Source organism: Salvia miltiorrhiza, chromosome 8 (assembly GCF_028751815.1).
Source record: "Salvia miltiorrhiza cultivar Shanhuang (shh) chromosome 8, IMPLAD_Smil_shh, whole genome shotgun sequence".
Lineage (NCBI taxonomy): Eukaryota > Viridiplantae > Streptophyta > Magnoliopsida > Lamiales > Lamiaceae > Salvia > Salvia miltiorrhiza.
Window position 1 is genome coordinate 54,463,625 of NC_080394.1, and position 7,807 is coordinate 54,471,431.

Here is a 7,807-nt window from a genome sequence, read left to right on the forward strand (position 1 = left end):
AATTTCGGCTGTTTTCACTATTCCCTAGTTTTCTCTTGAATTTCGGAGTATTTCATTTTCAATTTTTAATTAGTCGAAGTTTAGAGTGATTTTTTTTTTTTTTTTTTCTGCCTATGATGGTGTTAAATATACTATGAGTGAGGATTCACAAGGTGTAAAGCATATTCATCTGAGGCTTGCAAAAAAAAAAAATTGATGATCCTATTCGATTTTTATCTTTATATTCTTTAGATCTGAGAATTTTGAGATGTTTTCTTCATTGATTATTCGCAAGTGATGATAAAACAGACAGGGACATCAGAACTCATTTGGAGGAATGATTGATTAGTCTAATGGGAATCTCTCTGATGCAATTTATTGAAATTTGGAAAAAAAGATTTCATTTTTTGATTTTTTAATAAATTCGTTCAATTCAAAGCCAGTTTGCCAATGATGCATTTAAATTGCACGTATTATCAGAAATGTATATGATGATAAGCGATTATTGTCACTACCTCTGAGGCAATCTAGCAATTTATACAATTTATTTGCAATTTATTTATTGATTTTGTATGTAAAGTATTTTTTTTTTGGATATTATTTGGAGCCTTATGATTACTCAAAAAGAACGGAGATTTGAATGGTGGTTTTGTTGAAGCCTGGTTAATATTGTTACCTTGGCTCCAAAATTATCAATGTAATGAACTTCTTCTAGTTTAAATGAAGGCTGTGATTGCTCATTATTTTATTTCAAACAAGAAAAAACTTTAGTTTGAATATTTTTATACTTCCTCTAAAAAGAAATTTCATTTAATATGGGCCGGCCCAGCCCACATTAGAAAAAAAAATTAAAAAATCGGCCCACATTCGAGTCCAGTCCTCACTCAACAATTCATACAAAATTAGAAATCTATATAATAACAACCCTGGATTTCGTATATAGTAACTTCTATTCGGCCCAAAGTTTAATTTCCAGATTTGGAAAGTTTAAAATCCGTTCATTTGTGATCTGTTAGAGTAGAATCAATAAACCACTAATAGAGCGTATTTTACAATTGATATTTATAGGGGTGTAATCGAACCTAGCCGAATCGAATAGTAGTGTGTTCAAGTTTGGTTTGTTTAGTATCGAATCGAATTTTGAACTTTACTTACCGAATACTTTGAGGCTCGCGAGCTGCTCACGAGCCTATACAAACTTTCTAAATTTATATTTATATTCAAAATATTGATTATTTTATTTTAAAAATAAATTATTTTATTCAAAATAATAAATATATTAATTATTTTCTTATAACAAACAAAATTAATTAGTGATTTAATACAATTATTATTAATTTTAATGGATAAATATAAGTTGTATCTACTAATAATTTATATTTTTCAAACTGAATAACTTGACGAACATGTTCACGAGCTAACGAGCCGAATACTATTAAGCTCAAGTTTGGTTTGTTTATTTTACGAGCTTCTCTAAACGAACTTGAACGAGCTTTTTTCGAGTCGAGCTCCGAATAGTTTTTGTTATATAGGGCGAAAATGACAGCATTAATTTGTGATCTGTTAGAGTAGAATCAATAAACCACTAATAGCACATTTGGAGTAATATTTTTAAAAGCTATCAAAGTTTGAAAATTCCACTTTTACAGCCTTCTACTTTTCCCACCTCCCCAATCCTAAATTTTCCACTATTTACATATGTAGCTTCAACATAATTTTTTTTTCTTCTGACTGCATTTAGCTCTGCTACAAGTATTATAATGAAGCCACGTAACATAGGCATAAGATTGAATCTAAGGGGGGTGTATTCGTTGTGGATTTTAATAGATTTCTATGGATTTTAAAAGTCTGGGTGTATTCGTTCCAGACTTTTAAAAGTCTGCAGAAATTTGGGTGTATTCGTTTAAGACTTTTAAAAGTCCATATAAATCTGGGTGTATTCGTTTCAGACTTTTTAAAATCCATACAAATCTAGGTGTATTCGTTATTCCATCGACTTAAAATCTGGAATGATTTTCATGGATTTCATCCAAAAAATACACACGACGAAATCCGGCCAAAAACCACGAGAATTGAAATCCATGAAATTTTAAGCGAGCGCTGAGTTCCAGCGCCCGCGGCCAAGAAGCCAGTGAGCGCTGGAACTCAGCCACCGTTGAGAGATTCCAGCATATGTTGGATTCCAGCATATGCTGGATTCCAGCATATGCTGGATTCGAGCGAGTCTGAATTCTCTGCCTCTCTCTCTCTACGCGCTCCGTGTCTCTCGCCACGCCGTTGCCGCTGCCGCCGCCGCAGGCCCACAGTCCCCCAGCGCAGTGTGAGCGCCGCACCATCTCTCCTCTCCCCGACTCCTCCGGGACCGCCCCGGCGCACCCCTCACCTCTCAGCTGCTGTGCCGTTTTGGTGCCCAATGCATTGCTCAACACTGGGTTTCCATGATGCCTTTTTGGTTTCCAGCGCTCGCTGGATTCCCAGCGGTCGCTGGGTTTCCAGCGGTGCTGGGACTCAGCGGGCGTTGGCATCATGGATTTCAATTCCAGAATTATCCCCTAAATTCTTCGAAAATCAGTGAAAATCGGGGTGAAATTCAACTACGAATTCTTTGAAAGTCGTCTGGAATCTATGTGAATTCCATGGAATTTAAATTTCATGGACTTTTTAAAGTCTGTGGAAATCCACAACGAATACACCCCCCTAAGTGAGGTAGGCAAATTGTCTTGCCAAATTGTCGCTTTCGTTTCGGCCTCCTTATGATATGCAACTCTAGAAATAATACTCCCTCCGTCCACGAAAGAACTTCCTATCTTTCTTTTTTGGGACGTCCACGAAAGAACTTCACATCTTTCCTTTTTGGGACGTCTACAAAAGAGCTTCCTACCTATTTTTGGACTATACCCCACCACTTATAATCCTCTTACTTTTCACTTTTCCCAACTTCCAATATTAATTATAACACATTTTCACCACTTCCAATTAGGGATGTCAATCGGGCCAGCCCACCGGGTTTTCGGGTTAGCCCTATCGGGTTCCGGGTTAGTCGGGTGCGGGCTAATCGGGTTGGAGATTTTTTCGAGTTGTAAATCTTCAACCCTAACCCTAAACTTTCGGGTTTCGGGCTAGCCCATCGGGCTAATCATGTTAAAGGCGTAAAAATAAAATTATCATTTGTATTCTATTATTCCTAATGATCTAATGTATAATATATAAAATTTACATAGATATTAAAGATATAAATTATATAGCAAAGCATGAAATGCAAAAATATAAGATATTCAAGATTGCATAAACAAAATTATATTAAAATGAGATAGTAAACTTTAACATGTATCAATGCATTGGAATCAATCTAGATTATTACTGAATAATTAGTGGATTTGCCATGCACATCTCATTGACAGAAAAAAAAATTCGTATAACTTTAAAATGAGATACTAATAATTAATTTCTAACTAATGAGATACTAATAATCAATTTCTACAAAAAAATTCGTAATTAATTTCACTTTTTTTAATGAGATTGCACACACACACACACATATATTCTAACTAATTAATTTCACTTTTTTTAATGAGGCTACATATATATATATATATATATATATATATATATTTAAGCAAATACCATAGATCTAAACATAGCAGAAGTTGTAATTGGATGCATCAGTCACAATTCCGTCAGCCCACCGGGCCAGCCCATCGGGTTTTCGGGCTAGCCCTATCGGGTTTCGGGTTAATCGGGTGCGGGTTAATCGGGCTGGAGGTTTTTTCGGGTTGCGATTTTTCAACCCTAACCCTCTAATTTTGTCGGGTTATTCGGGTCGGCCCACGGGTTTCGGGCTGCATTGACATCCCTACTTCCAATACACTCAACTACCTTTTATCCACTCTCAATATACTCAATAATATTTTTTCTTAAAACCCGTGCCACTACCTCCTAGAAAGTTCTTTCATGGACGGAGGGAGTATATGATATGAACAACTCTTCTATTCTCCGAACTTCTGCTGTAATTGTAACTGAGCTCAATTAATGGCGATTAAATTTAAGCATAGGCTGATTCTTCACTACCTTCATCATATTTTTCATTATTTCACGTGCATAAAAAAAATGGCTCCTTTCATTATTAAAAGTTTGGCGTTAAATAATTATTAAACGGTAATTACGCTCTAAAAAGTATGTTAATTAAGAAATGATGAAATTAAGTTGCCCATAAATAAGAGTTGCTGAAATTGAGTTGCTCCTAATTAGCTTCAGTTTATTGTATATATATTGCGCAATATGTGAGTCAACAAGTGAACTTTTTCTTTCATTGTCTTTCCACAAAGAAATTCAGAAGTTTGTGTCTTCCATTAGCCATCTCTAGTATTTATGCTTCTTCTTTAATTTCATTTTTCCTATCTTTCTCCCTTTTTATATTTTCTTTTCATTCATGAGTCGGTGCTGTGTTTTTTTTGCTTCTTTAATTTCATTTTTCCTATCTTTCTCCCATTTTATATATTCTTTTTATTCATGAGTTGACGCTGCTTTTTTCAATTAAATTTAGTGTTCATTTTTTATCTATTGAAATAACATATTTTCTTCTAAAATAACATAATTTTCGTATTTCCAAACACCCTTTTTCTTTCTTGGGAAATATTAAAAAAAATATTAAAAATTTAAATGATTGGACCGGTTACTATTAAGAATGGTGTAAAAAAATTATGGTATTTAGGCGTGATGAAACATTGCCCGAAATATGTTTTTATAAAGACCTCATCAAAAACTTCAACTAACCCAATTTAATGTTTACTCTTTTGCCACAATGAATCGACACATTTTTTCAAACGATTTCGTAACTAAACATCTTGCCATAAATATATGACAATGCAAAAACCTCACAAGTTTGGACCGACACATCATTAAACATAAACTTATTTAGATATAAAATTCCATTCTTACAAATCGTATACTCCACACATCTAATCTAATGGTATTTTCATTCTTACAAAAATGATAATTGAAAGCATTATTCATTTGATTGAAAATACTTATCACCGACAGTATATATAACAATTAAATCCAGGAAGGGAAGAATTTATCATCATCTTGCTCCCTCATTTTCTTGCCATTAGCATATATTTAGCACATGTTGATGTTAATCAAGTTTTATTAGTGCGATACGCGAAAACAAATTCCACTAAAACTCAGCAAAAATGCTTTTTAAGCAATAGATGCTTTTGCACGAAAAAAACAAAATCCAATACTGAAATGGAAATTTAATCAAATCAATTAATCAAGATATTTTCAACTTAGTGATGAGACTTAATATTCTTAAAAATATACTCCGTATTAACTAAATCAAATATATTTGTAATCTCAACATGGTATATAGATATTGAGCCCCTAATATGCAATTAGTGATGAGACTTAAATTATCCCCCATTCATAGTCACTCTTTTTTGGATATTAAGTGCTCGTTTGGTTCAAGTAGAGGAATGGAAAGAGAATGGAATCAAATAAAGGAGTGGAATGGTAACAATAACCATTACTTTTATTGAGTGTTTGGTTTAACAATAGAAAGGAAACATTTTTTTTGGTAAGAAAAACTTTTTATTGAACAAGAGGTACCAGCGGTACCAGGCTTACAAGATTCGGGAGATCAAATCATTGGAGCTCCAAGAGGAGAACTCCATCTCATTGTTTAAAATACCAAAGCATCTATTCCAACTCCAAAGTCTAGCTTTAAGCTCCATCACCAAGTTCTTAGGCTCCCAATCCTTGTTTTTGAACTTTTTACCATTCCGTCTTTGCCACAACAACCAACAACATCCGACCCAGATCGCTTTCAGCAGCTTCCCAATCTTCTTGCCCTTGCGAAGGTAACAGAAACTCCGCCAATGATCGATCGGCGAAGCAGGACGAACTGTCTGTATCCCGATCCACCGCTGAATTTCATTCCAAACCTCTTGTGTTGAAGAGCACAAGGTGAAAACGTGGCAGATCGATTCATTGTGTGAGTCGCACTGTTTGCACAAAACTTCCCCTTCGCCAAGGTTGATGTTCCTCTTTCTCAATTCGTCACAGGTCGGAAGGCGTTTCCTCAAGATTCTCCATGCATTGACGATAGCTTTTTGTGGTGCAAGCGTCTGCCACACCGAAGCGACGACCTTCGTATCTGAACTTCGAGCGACATTCTGACATCTCCTGGCTCTGATGACCTCATACGCCGAAGATGTGGTAAAAGAACCATCAGCAGACGAGCTCCAAATCCATCTGTCCTCCGAATCTGCATCCAACACAAACGAAGAGATAGAGGAGGTTAAGAGATTCACGGCCTCCATCTCCGTCTCCCTCAGCGTCCGGCGCCATTTGAGCTCCCAAATCCATCTCCCCTCCTCCCACCTCCCACACTCCTCGACTTTAACATCCCTCCTCAAGCTAAGTCTGAAAAGTCGAGGGAACTTATGTTTTAACAGTTCCGGTCCCGCCCAAGGATGATCCCAGAACAAAGTTCCTCGCCCGTTTCCCAGCTTTCGGCAGATGTTCTCCTTGAACCAACCATCATTTCCCCTCCCTCCCTCCTCAAAAATTTTCGCCCACCACCCCGATTTCGTTCCCCTTCTGCCCTTCAGTGTAAAAGTCCCTCCCTCCCATTCAACCTCCCCGTACAAGGATCTGACTACCCTTGCCCAAAGTAGATCACTCCTGTCCCAATATCTCCAAATCCATTTAACCACCAAGGCCGAATTCACCCGCTAAATTTCTAAAACCCAACCCCCCCTCCTTTTTACCCAAACACAGTTCACTCCACTTCACCCAAGGAATGTGGCCCCTATTCCCGGCCCCTCCCCACAGAAAATTACGGCACAAAGAAGTAATGGACTTCACGGTAGATTTAGGGATATGAGAGAAAGACAACTGAAAGACAGGAATGGCTTGTAAAACTGATTTCACCAAGGTGATTCTACCTGCCATTGACAGCTTGAAAAGCTTCCAGCTATCAATTCTCTTTTTGATCTTCTCAACCAAGTATTGCCAATCAACAATGCTTTTAGCCTTGCCTCCAACCTTAACACCAAGGAATTTAAAAGGCACGGAATCCACTATGCATTGGAGTAAATGTGCCATTCGTTCCAGCCGTCCCTCCTCCACACCTAAGCCCATCACGCTGCTCTTCCCAAAGTTCACCTTAAGCCCAGACATCAGTTCAAAGAGCCTCAAAATTTTCTTCACAGCCTCAGCATTTTCTTCCTTATCTTCGAAGATGAAAATTGTGTCGTCGGCATATTGGAGGTGTGACACCTTCACCTTATCCGTTCCGATTTCCGTCGGGGTCAAACGTCCCGCTTGCACTGCTCTCGAAACCATCGCATGTAAACCTTCTGCAACAATGAGAAACAGGAACGGCGAAATAGGGTCTCCCTGCCGGAGGCCCCTTTCCAGAAAAAATTCTCCTGACGGCGAGCCATTAACAAGCACGTTGGCGGAGGCCGAAGACACGCACCCTCTGATCCATCTCCTCCACGTAGTACCGAAGTTCATTCTCTCCATCAAGACATCTAAGAAATCCCATTCCACCGAGTCATATGCTTTTGCAAAGTCGATTTTGAAAAGCACTCTTCCTTTGCCTGACTTCTTTGCTTCGTTAATAGCTTCATTAAGAATAATAACTCCGTCAAGGATAAATCTCCCATTGATAAACGCGCTTTGGTTTTCCGAAATGACGGAGTTCATAACTCTTTTCAATCTCTCCGCCAACACCTTAGTGATGATCTTGTAAATGCTGCCAATAAGGGAAATCGGTCGAAAATCTTCAAGTGACCCCGCCTCCTCTTTTTTTGGAATAAGG

The 7,807-nt window shown here is 37.6% G+C and overlaps 2 non-coding genes across 2 annotated transcripts; both read left to right on the top strand.

The window, feature by feature from the left end:
• Positions 1–266: 266 nt before the first annotated feature.
• LOC131002064 (small nucleolar RNA R44/J54/Z268 family) lies at positions 267–354 on the top strand. The gene has a single exon (XR_009094145.1). It is a non-coding gene; the product is annotated as a small nucleolar RNA R44/J54/Z268 family (small nucleolar RNA).
• A 70-nt stretch (positions 355–424) lies between these two features.
• On the top strand, positions 425–504 carry LOC131002083 (small nucleolar RNA snoR122). Its single transcript, XR_009094163.1, has one exon. It is a non-coding gene; the product is annotated as a small nucleolar RNA snoR122 (small nucleolar RNA).
• The last annotated feature ends 7,303 nt before the right edge of the window (positions 505–7,807 follow it).